Here is a 24,504-nt window from a genome sequence, read left to right on the forward strand (position 1 = left end):
GCTGGTATTGGCCTGCTGGTTGGTGGGGCCAGGTCCAGGGCCCTCTGTTGTATGGTGGTGTGTCTCAGGAGACTGGGGTGCTCAGTGGAGGTCTATGGAAGCCTGTCTTCTGGTTGGGAGAGCTGTGTATCCATGTAGTTAGCTGCTTGGCTTCGGGGTTCCAAGGACTGTTCCTTACTAGCTGGTGCCTACTGACTGGCAGGGCTGGACTGCAGCACTAATAAGCTAGAGGGAGGACTCCAAAACTGTGTTTACCAGCATGGTAGAATGAGTTCCCTAAAATTGCTGCTGCCTGCATCTATGTTCTGAGCATGAGTCCTAGTTGCCTTGTGCCTCTCCAGAATACTCTCCAAGATCAGCAAGTGAGTCTGACCCAGGTACTTTTCAAATTATTTCTTCTGCCCTCGGTCTTGGAGCATGTGAGATTTTGCGTGTGACTTTTAAGAGCAGAGTCCTGGTTTTCTACAGTGCTGGGGCTCTCCTGAAAGTAAGTCCCACTGGCCTTCAAAACCAAATGTTCTGGGTGCTCTTCTTCTTGGTACAGGACCCCTAGGCTGGGTAGTCCAAAGTATATTTGGACTACTCACTACTTGGGGAGATCCTCTGCAGTTGTGATTATTCACCCATTTGTAAGTTGCCTACCCAGGGGTATGGGTCTTGACTATACCAAGTCTCTACCCATCCTACCTGATTCATTGTGGTTCCTTCTTTATATCTTTGGTTGTAGATGTTTTCTGCTAGTCTTCAGGTCATTCTCATCAATAGTCACTCTATAAATATTTGTAATTTGGTTGTCCCCATGGGAGGAGGTGAGCTCAGGGTCTTCCTACTCTGTCATCTTGGCCAACCGATTTCAACTAAAAAAAAAAAGAATGTGTCTCAGCCTCTCCTACCACTTCAGTGTGGGTTATTTTCTTGTTTACTGATGTGTAGGAGTTGATCAGCTAGTTTTAGTATTTTTTCAGAGGTAATTGTTCCATATGTAGCTATAGATTCTGTATGTCCCTGGGATGAGTTGAGTTCAGGATCCTCCTTCATCACCATCTTGAACTGGAACTAGCTTTGTTTTTAATCCCTGAATATTTGAGAGTTGAGTGTAAAAAGTGGAATTTCTATGTTTTTAGCATTACCTTCTATATCCTGAAAAATTATCTTATTTTTCTATAAATGATTTTTTAAAAATTATCTTTCTCCTGAACTCTTTTGCATATTCAGTTTTACTCTAATAATTTTTTAGTTTCACAAGGAAGAAACATCCATGTGTGGTTACATATTCTTTAGGATTCATTGAGCAGTTTTGCTGTCAGAAATTAACATGGCAGAATAATGCATTTCTATTTGTTTCTTCATTGTGTATGATTAGACAGGTATGAAAGGTTTCATAAAAAAAACAGTATTTATGTAAAATTATTATTTATTGGAAATTCCCTTGAACAATTACTGTTTTCATCCTCTGATAAGGTTTCTCTTTCAAGATTATTTTGTTAAAAGGTAGAGACTGCTCTCTGTTGAGCCTTGTGTTACCCCAGGTAAAGCAATCTAATCTATATTTTGGAAGACTGCTAACTTTTCTTTCTTTTTTTTTTTTGAGAGGACTTTTAAGGACACTGGATTTTGATTTGATTCATTCATTTTAGCTCCTTAAAGTTGTAATAAATTCTGCAAGTTATTCATAAATCAACAAACAGAGCACATTGAAACCAGAGTTTATACGTTGTAAAGTATTGCATTTCATAAATCCCTGCTTTTTACATGCATTAAAGTAATTGTTGGGAAAGGAAACACGCCTATATCATCATGAAAAATAAAGTGAATTATGAGAAAAAAATCACAGATGCAACTCAGTAGCATGCTGATGAAGTTGCTCATTTGAAATATATCTTCACCCTATATTTGACTATTTTTTGGAATAGTCAGATCATATGCACTTGCTGAGATTTCTTAGGTGTTTTTATGACAACTCAAATTAACATGTTTGAAATGGAATCTAGAAAAAATATGGACTCTTAAATGCAAGACCCAATTGAAATCTCAGTTATATATATATATGTATATATTTTTAAATATATATATATACATAAATATGTGTGTGTGTGTATATATATATATATACACACACACACACATATGCTAGCTTTCAGTTGGTTAATAGATTTGAAGCCTCAGCTTAACTGAAAATATTAACAGGTGCAGTTCAAAGGGTGGTCATGAGAATTAATAAGACCCAATGTGTAGAATGGCACAGTACTGGTAATGTTTGCATTCAACATGTATTTCCTATATTTGGTCAAGTTGTTCATCAATTCCCAGTGGAAAAGAATTTGAATTAATCCCAGAATTGGGGAATACACCTTAAAATCTCCCTTCTCTTCACTCTTCTATATCACTTGATTTGCAGAGATTTTTTTCCTGCCTCATACTATTTCTTTTTTTTTTAATTAGAGTATTGTTGCTTTACAATGTTGTGTTAGTTTCTACTGTACAGCAAAGTGAATCAGTTATACATATACATATATCCATTCTTTTTCAGATTTCCTTCCATTTAGATCACCACAGAGCATTGAGCAGAGTTCCCTGTGCTATATAGAAGGTTCTCATTAGTTATCCGTTTTATATATAGTAGTGTATATCTGTCAATCTCAATCTCCCAGTTCATCCCATCCCCTCTTCCTGCCTCATATTATTTCTCGATTTAGTCTTCTTTTCTCCATCTCCAATGTCACTAAAGAGATTACTTCCAATTGAACATTTCACTAATCTTTAACTGGTTTCCCACATCTACTTTTATTACTTCCTTCTACCTATCCGTTTTGGGGGGTTTATTTTGCTCTTATTTTTCTAATTTCCAAAGATGAATGCTTAACTCAATAAATATTAGCCATTTTTCTTTCCTAATATAAGATTAAAGTCTGTAAAAATTATCTCTATTTCTTTAATCATATGACACATGTTTTAATATAGTATCTATTGAGTTCTAAATACTTTCTAATTTTCATTGTGATTTCCTCTAGACGTATGAATTATTTGGATGTATATTTCTTAATTTCCAAACATACAGAGTTTATTTAGCCACCTTTTTATCAATATTTCCAGCTTAATGTTATTGATATCAGAGAAAAATCTCTATTGTCCCTTTTAGAAATATGCCTTGTTGTATTGTCCAGTCTGCAGTCTGTTTTTGTAAATGTTCTATGTAGGCTAGACAAAACAAATGTATATCCTGCTGTTTTGTGGTTTAGTGTTTTATGTTGTATTTATGTTGTGTTCATTAAATTAGCTTATTATTTTATTCAAATATTTTATACCTTACTGATTATCTGCTTAATCTACAAATTTTTAGGCACATATAAATTACATCCTCAACACATATAGAACAGAAACTCACAGAACAAGGGAAATAAATATGTGTGTAAAAATCTTCCACTGTTCTAAGTGACCAAATTTTTTAAAGAGTTAATTCTTGGTGAATTGAACTTGTAATTTGTATCAAGTTCTCATCTACATTTCTATGAATACCTTGCCTCAAAGTCCATTTAGCCTGATATTTACATAGTTTTTGAACAGTTTTCTTTTGGTTATTATTTGACTAAAATATAATTTTTATTCTTTTACTTGTAACCTTTCTGTATCCTTATCTTTTTTTCTTATCTTTTAAATAGTTTTTTCATAGAGTTTATACCTAGGATTGATTTTTATATTATTTAATCTGTATTTTTGTTTTGTTTTTAAACTGGGGAATTTAAGTTATTTATATTTGCTGTGATAATGATTATTTTGGTTTGTAGGAACCAAATCATTTTATGCTTTCTACTTGTTCTGTCCTTTCTATATTTTATTTCCTTTCCTCACTAGTTTTCCTTTGGACTGATTCTTTTTTCCTATTTTCCTCTACTAGTTTGGAAGTGTTACACCATTTTTATTCTGTAAGAGGCTAGGCTAGAAATTATTACATGAATCTTAACTTTTCAAAAACTAAAATTAATGTCCTACTTGCTTTTCAAACAGTATAAGAATTCAGAAAACTTCAATTCCATTTAAACCTACTTCCAAATTATATACTATTGTTTAATGTTTTATTTTCATCTTTTTAAAAACCAAATAAGATATCATTATTGACTCGATAAACATTGATTTACCTTTATCTGTACAATTAATAATTTATTTGTTCACTATTCCTTCCTGTATCACAGACATTCTATTTGATATCAGTTTTTGCATAAATTACATGATTTAGAACTTACTTTAATGAGTCTGCTTTAACAAGCTCTATGCTGTTATATTTGTCTGAAAATGTCTTTATTTTGCCCTTATTTTTGAAAGATATTTTCACTGTGTATAACCTTTTAAAATAATTTTTATTAAAATATGATATACATGCAGATGATTAATAATTCATGAGTATTCAGTTTGGTGAATTACCACAAACTGAGCACTCCAGGGTAACCACTACTCAGATTAAGACAGAGAACATTTGGAGCTCCCTAATGACCTTCCTCTCCTCCTCCTTCCCAGAGGTAACTTCTATCTCGATATGTAACACCATGCATTAGTGTCATCTGCTTGCAAACTTTATATAAATAATTTTACATACTATGTATTCTTTGGTTTCTACCTTATTTTGTATAATATTATGTTGGTGAGATTCATCCATGTATGTAGCAATAGTTTGGTCATTTTCATTGTTTACAGTGTTCCACTGTATGGATATTAGAAATTACTTATCCTTTCTATGGTTGATGGATATTTGGATTGTTCTAGCTTGAGGCTATTCCAAATAATACTAAGTGGTATGCCTACATATATCCTTCTATGTACATATACTGATCTGTTAGCTATATACCTAGGAGTGGAATTGTTTGGGAATAAAGTATGTGCATGTTCTGAAATTTAATAGATTCTGCAGAACAGTTTTCCAAAGTGTTTGCACCAGTCTGTATTCCTACCAATAACACATGACAGTTTCACATCCTTGCCAACATTTGGAATTGTCAGTCTCTTTAATTTTTGGTATTCTGATGGGTATGTAGTAGTATCAAATTGTGGTTTTAATTTGCATTTCTCTGATGGCTAATCTGTTTTTTTTTTTTTTTTGAAGAAAAATCATTTACTTTGCTTCTGTCAACCAGTTAAGGTTGGAACAGATTGTTTCAGTTTAATTAAAAATTAAAACTGTTTCCAAGCTGGGCTTCAGGGTTTGTATTTATTTCTAATTTTCCTCTATTCTTATAGTGTAGACCTTTGGGAGTTCAAACGGACAGTTTGAGGTGTTTATCAGTCCCCCCCATTCCTTCTGGCCCTGAGCTCTATTTTCCCCCAGCCCTATAAGACCACTCAAAGCTCTGCTCAGTTTCCCAGTCTTTAATCATCTAAAGTCAGCAAATGCCTCGGAGAGAAAAGTGACAGTGGATGTCAAGATCACTTCCCTGTGCTTGGTCCCTCAATCCTTTGGTGCCTGGATAGGTCTTTGATACCTTCAAACAGATTTTTGTTTTACTTTGTATTTGTTTAGTCTTTCTAGTTGTTTCTGGAGGAAGTATTGACTTACAACAAGCTGATTTGCAGTTACCAGAAGCATCTAGTTAAATATTTTAATTGTTATTTTTTTCAACATGTTGAAGATTTTATTTCACTATAATTTCCCTTCCATTGTGTTGCTATTGACAAGTCAATTCTCAGTCTATTATCCTTTTTAAAAGTGTATTTTTGTATGATTTTAATATATATCTTTATGTTTGGTGTTCAGATGAGTGCCTAAATATAGACTTGTTTTTATCCTACTAGAAAATTATTAAACTTCTAGTATTTGTGAATTGGTGTCTTCTATTAGAGTTGGAAAATTCTCAGCAATTATTGCTTCAAATATAGCCTCTGTCCTATTATTTTTCTGGGAGTCTGGATTGATATATATTAGGTTTTCTTATTCTATCCCTTATGTATGTTATCTCTCTTGGTTTCCATATATTTGCCTCTTTTGTTACAATGAAGATTTCTTTTTCTGATATATTTTCCAGTTCACAAATTCTTTACTTTTGTCTAAGCTGTTGTAACAACCATCCATTGATTATTTTAAATATTAGTTATTTATTTCTTTATTGAATTGCTACTTGATACTTTTTTTCTAAGTCATTTTAGTTTCCTGTTCCCTGCATTGATATTTAAGGGTTTTTTTAATTACCTTAAATATAGTAAACAACTATTCCATATTATCTGCCAGTCTGTTACAACTCTTTGTTATTTTGTCTGGTCTTCACGCATGATGGCTTGTTTTATTTAGTGTCTAGTAATTTATTTTTATCATACTTTTACTGTGAGCTGCACATTTTCATCATATGTTTTTTTGTGGGAATTCTTTGATGTGTAGGATAAAGGCAACTTACTTCAATGCAGATTTGCTTTACTTCTCTAGCAGCTAGAGGCACTACCTGTGTGGGATCATTTTAACTAAAATCACAACTTAAGGTACTTTGCTTTACCCAGGCATGGGAATTTGACGTGCAAATCCATGAGAAAGTCAGCTTATGTTACATTTCACAGGGGTGTTTTCCCCCTTCACTCAGTGCCATGGTTGAAAGAGGCAGTTTTCCTTAACAAGAGAGGGATTAGGAGGAGATGAGTTTAGGTACCAACTTCATGAGGGCAGAGTCTCTTGTTATCTTCTTTACTTTGGTTGGTTTTGCCCTGTCTTATTTTGCCTGTACCTAAAAAGAATGAAGAACGAAGCTCAAGTTCTGCAGGTTTAGCTGAACCCAGGCCAAAAGCTTGTTTCTATGTCCCTTTATCTATCTGGGTTCTTGACTTCATGTGGATTTGACTTCAATGTTGCATATATTCTTTCTAGTTCATTTGATTACTTTATATTTTATCTAGAACTTTTTAAAAATTGAAGTGTAGTTGTTGTACAATTTTACATGTTACAGGTATATAATATAGTGATTCACAATTTTTAAAGGTTATACTCCATTTATAGTTATTATAAAATGTTGGCTATATTCCCTGTGTTGTACAATAAATCACTGTAGCTTAGTTTGTGCCTAATAGTTTGTACCTCTTAATCCCCTATCCTTATATTTCCCCTCTCCCTTTCCCTCTCCCAACTGGTAACCACTGGAAAGTTTTTTGGTTACCTACTCTATCATAACTGGAAATGGAAAGTCCCTCCAAACTAGTTTCCACTGGCAGCCATATGATCTGTTTTGTTTTGTTTTCTAATTTGTCATGCTACATAAAAGATGAAAACCCTTTAACAGATTTCTGTTTCCCTTAGGATGAAGTTAAAATGTTTTCTTGGCTTACAAAGGCCTGCATGATCTACTTTCCTAATGCTCCAGTATCATCTCATGCCATGTTATTCCTTGACATTCTGTTATTTAGTCAAAATGTTCTTTTTACAGTTCCTTGCATATTTTGTTCAGATGGCTGGTGATTTTGATTGTGATTTTTATCTCTGAATTTAAGAATTTCTGTTTTCCATTTGCTAGGTGCTGGTTATGTGATCATGGTAAAGTAAGAGATGGGCCAGTAAGTGTGGTGTCCCTCAGCTTGACTTCTAGGAGTGTGTGATTCCTTCTCCTCCAAGAGCTCTGTGCTGCCCTTCCCACCCCAGTGTCCCTACAGAGCTGTAACCTGTGAGCTAATGTTGCTGCTGCCCATTGCTCAGCTCAAGTCAGGAAGGGCAAGGAACCAACTGGTCTACCAGTTTTGAACATAGTGACCAAGGTAATAATCCTGTTTTCCTAGGGCTCCCTTCTGCTCACTGTGTCTCTTGGTGCTAAAGTGAAGAAGAAAGTGGATCCTGGCACAACCTCAATCTCACTCATTTCCCCCTTATAGTTTAGACTATAATTGCCTATTTTCTGAGTGAATAAGATTGCTTTTATTTATTTATTTATTTAGAAATTTCTCAAATATCATCTGTGATGATTAATTTTGTGTGTCAACCTGGTTACACCCAGATTGAATATTGAATTCAATATTCAATATTGAATATTATTCTAGAAGTTTTTGTGAAGGTATTTTTCAGATGAGATTATGAGTAAAGAATATTATCCTCCATGATATGAGTGGGTCTCATCTAATCAGTTGAAGGTCTTGATGGAAAAAGACTGTATTCCCCAAAGAAAAGGGAGTTCCCCCAGCAGACTGCCTTTGAATTAAACTGCAGCATCTACTTCCTGGGTCTCTAGTCTACTGGCCTAATCTGCAAATTTTGGACTTTCCAGCCTCCACAATCACATGAGGTAATTCCTTATAATAAATCTCTCTCTCTCTCTCTCTCTCTCTCTCTCTCTCTCTATATATATATATATATATCCACGCATGTGTATGTGTGTCTGCATATACATGCATGCTATTGGTATGTTTCTCTGGAGAACATTAATTAATACATCACCCCACCTTTCTTCTTCTTTTATACATTTGTATAATCCTTTCTTCTTTTATATATTTGTTATAGTTTTGTTCTCCTTTCTTTCTTAGTAATAAATAAAATTGTATATATTTAAAGGGTACAACGTGATGATTTGGTATATGTATACATTGTGAAATGATTACCACAATCAACTTAATTAACACATCCATCACCTCACATAGTTACCTCTTTCTGTATGTGTGGTGAGATTACTCAAGATCTACTCTCTAGCAAATTTCAAGTATTATTAAGTATAGTCAGCATGCTCTACATTAGATCCTCAGAAACGAATCCTATTACAACTGGAAGTTTGTACCCTGGTAATCACTGTTGTACTTTCTGGTTCTATGAATTGACTTTTTTAGATTCCACATATGAACAAGATCATACAGAATTTGTCTTTTTGTGTCTGGCTTATTTCACTTAGCATAATGTCCTCAAAGTTCATCCATGTTGTCACAAATGGCAGGATCTCCTTTTTTTAATGGCTGAATAATATTTTATTGTATATGTATGTATGTATATATATATAATTATATATATATATATATATATTCACATTTTCTGTATCCTGATCTGTTGACAAACACTTACATTGTTTCCATATCTTGGTTATTGTGAATAACAACGAATGTGGGAGTGTGTATATTTCTTGGAGATACTGATTTCATTTCCTTCAGGTATATACCCAGAAATGGGATTGCTGGATCATATGGTAGTTCTATTTTTAATTTTTTGATGAACCTCCATACTCTTTTCCATAGTGGATGCACCAATTTACATTCCCACAGACAATGTACAAGGGATCCCTTTTTTCCACTCTTTGCCAACACTTTTTAATCTCCTGTATTTTTGATAATAGTGATCCTAACAGATGTCAGGGGATATTTCATGGTAGTTTTAATTTACATTTCCCTGATCATTAGTGCTGTTGAGCACCTTTTCATGTAATTTTGGCCATTTGTATTTTTTCTTTGGAAAAATATCTATTCACATCATTTGCCATTTTAAATTGTATTTTCTTTTTGCTATTTAGTTGTATGAGTTCCTTATATATTTTAGATATTAACCTCTTGCTAGATGTATGGTTTGCAAATATTTTCTCCCATCCTGTAGGTTGCATTTTCATTTTGTTAATTGTTTATTTTTCTATGAGATCTTTTTACTTTGATGTAATCCTACTTGTTTATTTTTGTTTTTGTTGTCTTTGCTTTTATCCCTTGCTTTTGCTGTCATAGCCAAAAAATTGTTGCCAAGACCAATAAAAATGCCTCAGTCTTCCTTTGTAAATAATTAAATCTATGTTTCACAGGAATACATTCCATGTCATTAATCCTTCTATCATTTTTGATGATTTTTATTCCCTCTGAATTCACAGATTTGCAAGTCCTCTCAATCTGGGATTGCATACTGATTTTTCTCCATTTGGTAGTATCTTCTTGTGAAAGCTAGACTGAAGAGTATGAAAAATCTGCTTAACTTTCCATATACACTTTGAATATAATGTATCTGTGGCAATATTCACTTGTCTTTTCAGACTAGCCACAAATCAGATTGCCACTTTCAATGATATATTACAAAAACCATTGCACAGTACTCAGACAGCCCTGTTTTATTCCTGCACTGATTAAATACAAAATGACTGTCAGACTTTCTAGCCTGCTCCAAACTTGAAATGTGATAGACAAGAACACAGTGGACTTTTATCAAATTGCTATACTGGTGACAGCATGATTTTTCTTCCAAGGGAAAGAGTGATTCTTTTTCCATTTGCTTTAGTGGAGCTATCAGGGGGTAAGTTAGCCCAAGATTCTCTTGCTAAGATTGAATGATAAATGGTAAGAAAAACATTTGGACTATGTACAGGTAGATTATAAAATAAAAAATATGCCTCTGCTCTGTTGTTTTAAAAAGAGGAATGCCTAGAAAAGAGGATGTCTTTTGCAAATAAAATAATAATTAAAAGGAAATGTTTTATTGAAATTGAGGAAAAAGTAAAAGAAATTAATTCAACAAACATTTATTAAGTGGTTTCCAAGTGCTAGGCATCATGCTAAGTACCTAAAGATAGTAAAATCTGGTATCTGTCCTTAAAAAAGCTTATGGCCCATTGGAGGAGACATGACACTCAGTTTCACTTCACTTGGTATGTGAATTTGATATTGCAACTTGGACATGTAAATGAAAAATGAGGAAACACAGCAGAAAGAGTGATTATCTTTATTTAATGAGGTAGGGTCCAGAAAGATGTTCTTGATGATGTTATATCTGAGCTACAATGAAAAGGCTGAACTGGGGTTCATCAAATTCCTGTGGTTAGGGATATGTAGTAGTTGAACAAGCATTTCAGGCAAAAAGATATGTGCAGAGGCTCAGAATTATGAAAGAGTCTGGTACACTTATTTGTTCAGAAACAGGTTGGTACTTTTAGAGTATAGAGCCCCAAGGGGACCAGGTTAGAGAAGCAAAAGACTCACTGGTGACACAGGAAGGAGAGGTCAGGTTATGATGAGTGTTGTTTCAAGATAGAAGCTTAGATTTTATTTTTAGGACTATGATTCACATCTTGGATGCACATTAATATTCTGAGGGAGCTTTTAAAAAGTCTATATCCCATTTCCAAAGATTTTTATTTAATTTTATGAGGTAGGGCATGGGCACCAGTATTCTTTAAAAGTATTTATTTGTTTGCCTTATTTTGTTTTGCTTTTGTTTTAATGAGCAGCCAGGGTTGAGAACCACTACTTTAGAAGTTGGTTAGTCAATAAAGAGTAGGAAAATATACACACACACGTGTATCTTCAACAGTTCATTCTGGCCATAAAATTGAAGAGAAAATTTGGATTTGGGGTCATGTCTTAAAATAAAAGGAATAACTCTATCACTAGCTGCTAATCCCTGCCCATTCACCTCACGCCTCATTCAATGTACTAGCATTTTCACTATGGACAGACACTTACCCTCTCTGAGCCTCAGTTTCTACATCTGCAGAACTGGAAATCAAGTAATATCCATCTAACAGCATTGTTATACAATTATATATGTGAGAGCTATGGTTAGGTGTGTATCTACCTGGGTAGAAGCAGTCTACAAATTGAAATGACAATGTTCTTGACTGTCCAACATAGATACACCCAGACAATCATGAGAATTCCATCTTCATTCTACAAGTTTTACTGCTCCTAAGAGAGATCAGTATAGAGAGATGGTTCCTCTTCTTCCACTAGACCCTGTTATTTCTGGGGGCAACTCCTGGAACTGCTACAGACACTTTGCTATTGAGAAGAAAATGCTTATTCTGTATACTTGAAGACAGTGTTGAGGATGATATGACTAACCCTGGAGCCCACGTTACTTCTGGGTTTATTGTTATGTGAGATAACACATTTCCTTATTGTTTTGCCAATTTGAATTGGGCTTCTTGCAACAAAAAGATGTACAAACTATGGATCAAAAAATCAGAGCACTCATGGAGCAGATACTTAACTTGTTGAAAGCAGACTTAATTTTATCTTGAGCTTGAACAGTTTGGGCTAAATGAAAACAGGCCAGAGGGGTATGCTTTAAATGTGATTTAAACTTACTAAGAATGGAAAATTGATTCCAGTTAGATGGGAGAAGTTCCAGGACTATAATGGGGCATTAAGGACACATGGGGGAAACTGTGAAATCCATTTAATCCTAGGTCCCTGGAGACAATATGGCTTTACTTTTCTGTGTATCCTTGGAATACCAGCCTCCAAGGAAATCATATGATACAATGCAAAACACAAGCTCTAGGGGATCACTGATACAGTTTAACTTTATTACTTTCTAACTGTGGGACTTCTGAAAGGTCACTTAACCTCTCTGAGCCTCATTTTCCTTAAATGTAGCATAAAGAAAATATTACCTACCTCAAAGCATCTGCTGTGAATATTAAATGAAGTATTATAAAGCACTTAGTACATTACATGGTAAATGATAATAATGATGGTAATGATAATGATAACAAAACAATAGCAGCAGCATTGGTGGGCATATCCATTTGTTGAGTATTTAAATAGAGAGACAGGAACCATGTATGGCGGTGGTGACTAACACTAGACTTGTTCCAGACTAAAGTTAGTAGCTGGAGTTATGTCTCAACACACTCAATCCCCAGAAAATATGGTAGGGAGCATGAGCTGTCTTCTTTCTTTAAAAATTGTAAATAGCTTAAGTATAGAAGCATCTCTATTCAGTGTAGAGTTTCTACAGGGAGCTTCAGCAATCCACTAGTTACATAAAAAACAGAAATTTAAGTAAGTAACATGATAACTTCACATAGGAAAAATTTGGTACAAAATTAAAATACATGGATGATTACCTTTCAACTTGAGTTTTGACCTCTTTCCGTAGACTAACAGCCTGAATTTCAGGAATTAAGGAGTTATCTTGTAATAATTAATGTCCCACATGCTTCAAAGATGTTCGGACTCTGAGAATTCAGATAGAAAAATCAGATTTTTCTGGGAAAACAGAAAATAATTTTCTTTAGAGTAAAATGGCAAAACTGTACAATTTGGAAGGATGTTAAGGCAGATGAAAGAAATATAAAATATGAATACTCTTTGGAGTAAGAAAAGGTGTTTAGAAACAAGTACTATTACTTAGGAATTAGGCTAGATGATAAATCTTTCAGGAAGAGATGCAACTGAGCTTTAAATCAAAACCAAGCAAAGTTTCAAGAACAGAAAAGGCTGGAATGAGGGGTTTTGATGGACCGTTAAAAGGAAAAGATGAAAGTAGCAGATTTAAGGAATGAGTTTCTTCTTTTCAGGATTGTTTCCAGCTTTCTTTTTCATTGTCATCAGAAATCTAATCTGATCAAAATCCTTACTCAATTTAACTCCTCGGTCATGCTACTCAGACAACTGTATAAAAATCTTCAAATTATGTTAGATTGTCCTCGGAGCCCTGCCTCTGCCTAGCTGTGTGCATGGCAGTGCATAAACTCTATCCGGCTTTTGCTGAATGTACTTTAACGCTGCTCTGTAGGATAAAGAATCTCATTGTGTAGAACAAAAGAAATGAATCTGGTATTTTGTCTTCACATAGAAAGCAAATATAAAAATAGAAGATTAAGAAAATATATATTTGGCAAAATGTATTATGATTATATTACAGGTGGTTTTGGGGGGGGTTGTTTTGTTTCTTTGGCCACGACACGTGGCATGTGGGATCTTAGTCTCCAACCAGAGATCGAACCCGCACCCCCTGCACTGGAAGCACGGAGTCTTAATCACTGGACCGCCAGGGGAGTTCCTATTACAGGTGTTTTTTTACTGCTATAATTTAAAAAATCTTGTCTTTGTTGCAATAAAGTTCAGGCATTATTAAGTAGAACAATTATACCTTTTAGATCAATAACATTTTCAACTGCCTATAGGAAAGATGCTGTGATTAAGGTGAGTATCTACTGAAAGACTGTATCAAAAGAAGCCTATGTGACTTAGCTAGTGTGTTAAAAATTGTATGTATTTCATGGACTAACAAGTAATATAAATCATACATTCCTGTAATCCCCAAAATTATATATCTAGTTCAACTCCATCATTTTACTAATGAGGAAAAAGACCCAGAGAATAAAGAAACTGCTCAAACAGGATCATACAGATCTTGAGTGAATCAATGGCCTACATCTTTTTTTTTTGACCTCACAGTCACTTTTATTTTATTTTATTTTATTGGAGTATAATTGTTTTACAGTGGTGTGTTAGTCTCTGCTTTATAACAAAGTGAATCAGTTATACATATACATATATCCCCATACCTCTTTCCTCTTGCATCTCCCTCCCTCCCACTGTCCCTATCCCACCCTTCTAGCTGGTCACAAAGCACCGAGCTGATCTCCCTGTGCTATGAGACTGCTTCCCACTAGCTATCTATTTTACATTTGGTAGTGTATATATGTCCATATATACACTACCGCTCTCTCACTTTGTCCCAGTTTACCCTTCCCCCTCCCCGTGTCCTCAAGTCCATTCTCTAGTAGGTCTGCATCTTTATTCCTGTCTTGCCCCTAGGTTCTTCATGACCATTTTTTTTCTTTTTCAGATTCCATATATATGTGTTAACATACAGTATTTGTTTTTCTCTTTCTGACTTACTTCACTCTGTATGACAGACTCTATCTAGGTCTATCCATCTCACTACAAACAACTCAATTTAATTTCTTTTTATTGGCCCACATCTTCTAATGCTTAAAAACCATTCCAAAATAAATTCTACACTAATTATACAAATATGCTTGACATTTGCTAGAACGAAGCTGGGCATTTAGATTGAGTTAATTTTATTTCATTAAATTCATCTTTACTTAATAGAATGTTTTATGTAAATTTGGAACCGGTGATTATGAGGTGAGACAGTAGAATCAAAACTTAGATGAGTTCCTGAAATCTCATCAGTAGTTCTTAATCTTTGATTGAACTCAGCTAAGTTTAATATACACAAAGTCAAAGTTACCTTTTCTAGGATTTTACCATCAGATAATTATTATTTTGTGAGGTATTGGACTATTCTCCAAAAATGGAAATATCTTTGGGAGGTATGAAGTGGAATCCCAGTAAGTTATTTACAACTTAGTGTGATTCTTTTTAATGATTCATCTCTCCACTACCATCCCAACATCAAGCATAAGCTAAAATTATCTTTTTCTTTTGGGAAAAGAGTTTGGATAGTAATGTGGCCAGTAGGAATGGATGATTGTAGATTATTGAAAATTGTCAAGTGATGGCATATTTAGGTCATTGCAAAGAGCAGTCAATTACAGAGTAGATGGGGGAAATTGGGGCACATGGACATGAGGAGAGAACTTCAGGAAGAGGAGAGGAAGAGCTTGGGCTCCTTGACAGCTCTCTAGAAATGGTCCTTAATCTCCTCAGTCTAATAAATTAGACTCCAATATTCCTTCTAAGCCAAACTAGTGAATAGTTGTCCAACACTAAAACATTCCAGTATTATCACTAAAGTTCCTAGGTTTAGTATGAGCTGTGGCAAAGCGCTGGTGGATTGAACAGAAAAGCATCTTCAAAAGGTCAGGCAAGGTCTTTGAGATGAAGGGGCTCCTTCAGGGAATTGAGTGAGGAGTCAAGGCAGCTTGTCTCATTCTACCTGCCCTCTGGCAGGTTCAGAGGAAACTGGTGTGGCCGATGGCACTGTAATCCTTTCCCCTCTGAAACTGAACCTCAAGACAAGAATCAGGTGTCCTGATGTTCACGTGAGGATATCTTCATCTAGTCTGTTCCATGAAGAAGGGGAAGAGGGCTGTGAGGTACACTGCTCTCTCCCCTGGTTTCCATTTCCAAACCACTTTTCAGCCTCCTCCCCCAAATGTTCTTCTCTCAGGCTGCCCACAATCCCTTCAGTTTCCTCTAAACGCACCAAACTTTTTTCTTCCTCAGGGCCTTAAACCCACTGGCTCCCCAAGTAAATTACTCTTTCTCCAGCCCTTTGCATGACTTGCTTTTTTAAAGCTGAAATATCATTTTTCCTGACTGCCTTATTATAGAAAATGTTTTCTCCTTATTTTCTTTCTCTGCTCCCTTTTAATTATTTAAATGCCTTAAAGGAAGTAAATCTGGGCTCTAATCGTTTATTCTCTGGTCTCTTCTCACTAGAATGTGAGCTGCCTGTAAGGCAGGCTGTGCCTTGTTTTCTATTTCTGTCTTACCCACCACAGGACTGAATTTCTTAAAGCATGGATACTGTGCTGGTTTTAGTGAGAGTTAAGTGGTGTAGTTCTCAAGTCTGCAAAGGGTCAGGCTGCCACTATGCTGTGGAAGATGGAGAGAGGGGTTTGTAGACTTGCCTTGACAGATGGGCAGGCGGGAAGCCCCTTCCGGCATGAGGTGGAGGGAGTAGCAAGAAGGGTTGCAGCAGGAGGAAAATGCTGTTTCCTCAGGAAAGAGCTTGATCTCTTCTCCAACACTGGCACAAGCTTTGGGGTGAGGCTCCAGAATTTTGCACTCTGTGAAGGGAGAGACTTTAGTCTGGAAAACCTGAAGGAAACATGTTTTAATCAGATGTTACCTACTGATTATTATGTCCAGAAAAAACAAGCAGACTGTATAGCCTGTGTGAAACCTGAAATTTAAGAATTGCTATCTCAAGACTGCAATCTCCTTGAAGGAAGGAATTTTGCCTTATTCATCTCTATAGTGTAAAGCCCTAGATAAAAAAAAAAAAAAAAGTGATCCATCATTTTAAAAATACTAACTGCTGATTGTCCCTAAATACTACTGCTAATACTAAATTAAATACTAACTGCTCCCTCCAGCATGAGAAGGTTGCCAATAGCTAGAGTAATAACCCAAGGGAGAACATGTTGGTTAAATTTAGTTAAAACTGGCATGACTATTCCTAAGGTGATAGCCACTTCTAGCTTCCTACTTTCCTTTTCCTTCTATCTCCCAGACATTGGAATTGAATAATCCTGGGGAACAAAGGTGGCGGCAGGGCAGGAAACAGTTTACCAAGTGTTTCCTGTATAACAAACCCAGATCTATATGCATTTCTTCCAGTATCTCATAAGAATTACATGAAATAGTCTACAAAGTTGTTATAATTTTTCCTGTTAGATCTAGGACTAAATTGAGTTGCAGAGTGCTTATGTAACTCACTTACAATCACAAAGCTAGGAAGTGGCAAGGCTGAAATTTGACATGACTTAATAGTTTGACTTAGAAACAAGTTCTACTTCCATTACAGGACACTTAAGTAAAATACTCTGAGAAACTGAAGAAATCACTTATGCTAGTAGTACCCTTGGCCTCCCTTCATAATGGCTTCCCTTTTAAAAAAGAAGGATAGGTTTAAAAGAGTGATACTTAGACCAAAGAAGGACTCTCCAATAGCAGAATCTCAGGCAGAGTTAAAAAAAAAACACAGCCTGTTGTACAGGTAGCTCACATCCTAGTGAGAGGAAACCAGAGAATAAACAACAACAACAAAAATACATTAGAACCTGGAATTAATTCCTTTAAGGGATTTAAATAATTAAATGGGGACAGAGAAAGAAAATAAAGAGAAAATGGTTTCTAAATAGGTCCAACAGGGAAAAAGATATCTATACTGTACAAATTTGGGGGAGGAGAAATGCTTCTGTGCTTATAAAGTGGCATTCACATGATTTTCCCATGGGCCAGCCCTCAAGCTGCATCATTTCTTTTCAACCACTCTTATTTTACATCTTATTTCCCTTGGTTAGCCAATATTTCCAGTATCTAGTAGTTTTTGCAGCATTCAGGAAATGTTAGTATCCAGTTTCTTAAATTCTATTAAATAGCATTAGTTTTTCTTCTGCAAGTACAAACCTTGACTGAAGCTCCAAGTTTGTTTTGACCATATGACTGCCCGTGATAAGCATGCCAGATGTTGTCCCAATCTTTGTTGTTTCCCCTTTAAGGATCAGAGTGACAAACTGACAGTTAATCCAGGTTGGCAAAGCCCAGGTCAAAGTGTTTTGTTTGAAACTCAACTTGGTCATAAAATAATCTGTAAGTCAAACTGAGTTTCCAAAAGAATCGGGGCACAAAGATAGAGACATACTCCTTTAAATTCAGTTATGAAAAGCATCTCTTGGAAGTCACTCCACAGTATTACCATAAGTTCCACAACGTACCACATCCTGTTATAACAGTGACAGATCCTAAAATCTAAATATTTTCACTCCTACATCCATTATCTCTGTCATTTCCACAAAGGTCCTCTGAGATAAGTGTTGTTGTACCCTTTAAATAAGTAAATTAACTGAGGCAAACAAGAGGAAGTCACAGCTAAGTTCCAAAACTAGGACTAATATGAATCTATGTTCTCTGGAGCATGAGAGCCTGTTGGTGGAGAACAGAGATGCTGGAATCACAGAGTTGCGTTTGAATCATGCCTCCATTAAGGATTAGTCAGACAGTAGGTAAGTTCCTTAACTACTTTATGCTTTGGTTAAAATAAGGATAATAGTTATACCTATTTTAAAGGATTATATGAGGATTAAAAAACATGATCTATGGAGTTATTAATTATTATTACTAGTCTGTCTCCAGATTCATCATTCTTTCCAGTTCCTTTCAGCTGCAACTAAACAGTCCTGCCACAGTAAGTAACTTCAATCCAGCTGCTGACAAGGGACTATCTCGCCATTTCCCAGAATGCCTGGTGCAGACATCTTTATTGTTACCGCAGACAGCATTGACAAGGAACAGCACTGTTTTTTTCCAAAACTATATCGCAAAATGAGAATGGTATTTGGTTCTGCCTTTAAACTTAGATGAATGCGAATACAACTTTGAGTCCTGATGTCTGTAAAACCAAGGTATTAGATTCTTACTACCTGCAAAGAAAGGTATATGCCTTAAGCATGTAAGGCCCCCTGTACGGTTCCTTTACGATTCTTCCAGAGGAGTAAATCCTCAATCACGGGCAACTGTGGTCCCTGTGCATACAGAAAAAGAAAATTAGGTTTCTTTATAAAAGTTGCCATGAGACATGATGAGTCATGGTCATGGGGATGCTAGACTGCAGGGACTAGATCTGAAGCAGTGTCTGGAGCAGTGGTGGAACTGGGAGAGCAAGGGCTTGTGGAAGGTCCCCAAGGCAGCCCTGAATAATGAAGAGGGAGACATTTTTAAGACACCTGCACCAAGGCCAGGGGTGGAGGGCTGGGGGACTGGGGGGCTGGGTTGGTGGTAGAGTCAAGACCTGATCATTCAGATGATACCTTTGCAAGATCGGATAGCCGTCTTTTAGGCTATGTACTGCCCCTGTCTCAAACACGATTCTCATACAGAGAAGTCCCAGGGTAGTAAGACTTCCAGGACTCTGTGTGGGCTGCTTCCAAAGCCAGGAGGAATGCAGCAGGCTTGCCAAGAGATGAGCTGCCCCTGCCTGAAAGCAGAAGAAAACAGTTCTTTTTATTTTTTCCTTCTCCCATAGCAAAATGAAAGTATACCCAAGGCCATGGAGACCTGTTCTGCAGGACGACATGACCTTACATGTTCAAGTCTGGGCCAGGAAATAAGGCAGAATCTGCCTCTTAAGCTATATATCCCATTCGGGAAAATATTTTCTATTCAGGTTTCTAGAAAATGCCATGTTGCACACTTGTGTATTTTTTTTTTTAAGCTTCTCCTTGTTTAAGATTTGATTAATGCAAACATTTGGATATGAGATAAATCGATTTTAAAAGATCAAATTTAAAAGACAGTGTTCCTTTGTTTAATAATTTAGTAACTTGTTCAATGATTTGTCAATAAACAAACACACGTAGAGTTAGGTTTAATTCCTCTCCTTAATTCCATTTTTAAGTCAGAGTCAACACTAAAGATAGTGAAAGCATTCTAGAAAATTTAGAAAATCAGTATTTAGATTCATGTAATGACTTTTGTCAAATGTTGACTTTGGTGATAGGCTCCATCTATGTCAAAATGAATTTTAATAGGTCATGACTAAATTAAAATTTGACTAAAGTGAATAATTCTATTAAAAATGGTTAAACTATCATTTTATTTTTTTATAAATGATAACATAAGATAAAAAGGTGAGAGGATTCCAAATACTAAAAATAGGCCATTTCAACCTTTCATTTTGCATGTCAACAATGTTCTATAAATAATGTTGATGTAAATAATATAATTCTTCCTTTGGAAATTGTTCTAAATATGAAGACTATCATGTTGGTCTTGATTTATTTTTAAGTGGAAACTTTAAAAATAAAACATCATTCACATGCCAGTGGAGGCAGGTTATTGCTGACATTATGAACTATCCTGAAATAATTAAATTGCTAACGGGCATCTCTCCCCCACTGTATGCAGGAGTTTTACCTAAGCGCACTGGTAGACAAGCATGATTTCTGCATGGGTTGCTAATGCAGCAACTGGAGTGGACATGTGAGAAAAGATTGAGAGGATGGAAACTAGAAACAATGGAATGTGAAAAACACCACTAAAGCAGCCGAACATGCTGACAGCAAACCCAAAATGACTTTGTTGCCAGTTTTTGCTAAATTACACCTCTTTCTAAAGACATCCTACATCAATCAGCATTCAGATTCAACAAGTGCTTCCCAAGGCCAATATGAGCCAAGAAAAGTATGTCAGGCATTCTTACACATTTTATCACATGTAATTCCCACCACAAACCTTTAGAGTAGGCTTTATTCCCATTGTAACTCAACTGAGGATTGGGTTTGCTCTCTCACTTTGGAGTCATGTAATTTTGTTCATGCCAACTGACCTTACACAAGGATTTGTTTTGTTTTGTTTTCCTTACTGCTTTGTACCATAAAGTCCCAGGCACATACAAGCAGTGTTCGCAACCTAGGGTGATTTTACCTCACAAGGAACATTCGACAGTGTCTGAAGATTTTTTTGTTTTGTTTTGGTCGCACCGCGCGGCATGTGAGATCTTAGTTCCCCCACCAAGGATGGAACCCACGTCCCCTGCAGTGGAAGCATGGAGTCTTAACCAGTGGAACGTCAGGGAAATCTCTGAAGACATTTTTCTCGATTACAACGAGGAGAGGGCTATTGGCATCTAGTGGGTAAAGCCAAGCGTGCTGCTGGACAACCTGTAATGCACAGGGAAGCCCCCTGCAACAAAGAACTACCTGGCCCCAAATGTCTACAGTGCTGAGACTGAGAAACCCTGGACAAAAAGAAGAATTTGGGAGACTAAGTCATGAAATAGTAAGTGTTGAATTGGCAGTAGCTCATGGTAAAAAGAACAGAAGCATTTTTAAACTGCATCTCTCTCTCAACTCATTCATTCTTTGACAATCCAAAGATAGTTTTTTGGAGGGAGCAGTGATGCAGAGTTCCATTTATTCAATATTTATTAAACATTGATTGTGTGCTAAATACTATCCATGAGGACATAAAAATAAATAAGCCATTATTGCTGTCCTTAGGAAGTTCAAACTCAAGTGAAAGTAGGCTGACTAAAAATCCAATTATTTTTATGTAATGTAAGTGCTGTAATAGAGGAAGGGAAGTCAAGGAACCCTGTCTGGGGTAAGCAGAAAAGGCTTTTAGTTATGAAAATTAAAAAAAAAAAACATTTTGAATATTTGGGAATTTTGACTACAAGTTGAGACTTATTGTATGCTGGCAGAATAACAGTCTATTGCGTTTTCAATGCGCTTAGTTATTATGTACTTTCTAATATGCTTTTAAAACCCCAGATTTCATTTCAAATTCATTCATATGGGCTTATGTTTTATCAAGTATGGACAAACCAAAAGTTGTTCTCTACTATCTTTGTGAATAGGGTCATAAGTTAATAGTCTTTTTCTGTGGAAAATGGCCACTCCAATGTCAACCCACACTCTTCAAATTCTTAGAATTTTGATAATGCATTCACTACAGTCCTTTTTAATGAAAATCAAGAGTCATGGTCTGTTTATTATAATTTTTTATTTCCTTAGCAATTTTTACATCTAGATAATTTTTATAACACTTATTGTCTAAGTTGCAACACCCAGAAAATAGATCAGCATCTCTTGAGTGTTATTTGAGAATAAATATGTGTTGAGTGAACCAATGAACAATTCACAGAATATTTATTATGTGATAGATGTTATGCTAGGTATTGGGGCTATGAAGACAATCAAGGGAAAGAGATAAGTGAAAGAATGAATATGATCAATTTGCTGTGTGCAATCCCCATCCTTTCCCTTCATTCACTTAATCACCAATCATGTTGATTACGCTCAATACCTTTTGAATCTGTGCACATCTCTTTAACTTCACTGCCACTACCCCAGTCAAAGCCACCAACATCCTTCTTTGGTGTTTTGCAATAGCTTCTTTTTTTTTAAATTAAATTTTATTGGAGTATAGTTGCTCTACAATGTAGTGTTAGTTTCTGCTGTACAGCAAAGTGACTCAGCTATACATATACCATATCCCCTCTTTTTTGGATTTCCTTCCTATTTAGGTCACCACAGAGCACAGAGTAGAGTTCTGCCAACATTCTCTCTGGCTTCAGAATAAGGAATGGCCCAGATGGAGGGAGGGAATAATCTCTTAAAATACAATTCTAATCACTTCACCTCTCTGCTTAAAACACTTCAGTGACTATGTAGACCTTTTGTGAGAAATTAACTCTTAGAAAACCTAAACAGATCAATGCTTTGCAAGAAATCAGTGTTATCAAAATAACCTGAGATAATAATTCATATTTCCTTATGAATTTATACATCTCATTTATCTCTTCAAATCTGTTGCCATATTTTTCAAAGTACTCAATAATTTCTGATAGGATACATTTTTTCTTTTAGTGTTCAACCTTTTTGTCTTTGAATCTTCTTTCTTTTTTTCCTAATTAGGTTAGCTACGGTCTTATATATTTTAATGTGTGTACCTTTAAATACATCATATATGTTTTAGTGATCCTATTGTTTTCCTCTTTTCTTTTTTTAATGAAGCATAGTTGATTTAAAATATTAGATTAGTTTTAGGTGTACAACATATTGATTCAGTATACTTATAGACTATACTTTATTTAAAGTTATTATAGAATATTGGCTATATTTCCTGTGCTGTACAATATATCATTGCAGGTTATTTATTTTATACATAGTAGTTTGTAGCTCTTATTCCCCTACCCCGACCTTCCCCTCACCCCCACCTCCCTCTCACCACTGGTAACCACTAGTTTGTCCTCTATATTTGTGAATCTGTTTCTGTTTTGTTATATTCATTCTTGTTTATTTTTTAGATTCCACATGTAAATGATAACATACAGAATTTGTCTTTCTCTGTCTGACTTACTTTGCTTAGCATAATACCCTCCAGGCCAATCTACATTGTTGCAAATGGCAACATTTCATTTTTTATGGCTGAGTAATATTCCATGGTGTGTGTGTGTGTGTGTGTGTGTGTGTGTGTATCACATCTTCTTTCTCCATTCATCTGTTGATGGACACTTAGGCTGCTTCCATATCATGCCAATTGTAAATAATTCTGCTATTACATTTGGTTGCATGTATCTTTTTGAATTGTTGTTTTCATTTTCCACAAGTATGTATCCATGAGTGGAAGTGATGGATCATATGGTAGTTTTGTTTTTAGTTTTTTGAGGAACCTTGATAATGTTTTACATAGTGACTGCACCAATTTACATTCCAACAGGAATTAAAAAGTTCCCTTTTCTCCACATCCTCAACAACAATTTATTTTTTATTTTTTTGATAATAGTCATTATGTGACTATATCATTCTGTGGTGGTGTGAGGTGATATCTCATTGTGTTTTTTTTGTTTGTTTTGTTTTGTTTTTTGAAACATCTTTATTGAAGTATAATTGCCTTACAATGGTGTGTTAGCTTCTGCTTTATAACAAAGTGAATCAGTTATACGTATACAATATGTTCCCATTTCTCTTCCCTCTTGTATCTCCCTCCCTCCCACCCTCCCCATCCCAGCCCTCTAGGTGGTCACAAAGCACCGAGCTGATCTCCCTGTGCTATGCGGCTGCTTCCCACTAGTTATCTATTTTACATTTGGTAGTGTATATATGTCCATGACACTCTCTTACCCTGTCACATCTCACCCCACACCCTCCCCATATCCTCAAGTCCATTCTCTAGTAGGTCTGTGTCTTTATTCCCGTCTTGCCACTAGGTTCTTCATGGCCTTTTTTTTTTTTTTCCCTTAGATTCCGTATATATGTGTTAGCATACTGTATTTGTTTTTCTCTTTCTGACTTACTTCACTCTGTATGACAGACTCTAACTCCATCCACCTCATTACAAATACCTCCATTTCATTTCTTTTTATGGCTGAGTAATATTCCATTGTATATATGTGCCACATCTTCTTTATCCATTCATCTATTGATGGACATTTAGGTTGCTTCCATGTCCTGGCTATTGTAAATAGAGCTGCAATGAACATTTTGGTACATGACTCTTTTTTTTTTTTTTTACCAAATAGTGAAAAATTTGATAATATTTTAAAATATGAATCTTTTTTTACATAGACAGATACCTTAATAATTCTGCCAGCATTTGGAACTAAAATTGCATTCACAAAAATAACTTTATTCATCCTTAAAAACATCTTACACATAATTGCTC

Source organism: Balaenoptera acutorostrata, chromosome 9, assembly GCF_949987535.1.
Source record: "Balaenoptera acutorostrata chromosome 9, mBalAcu1.1, whole genome shotgun sequence".
NCBI lineage: Eukaryota > Metazoa > Chordata > Mammalia > Artiodactyla > Balaenopteridae > Balaenoptera > Balaenoptera acutorostrata.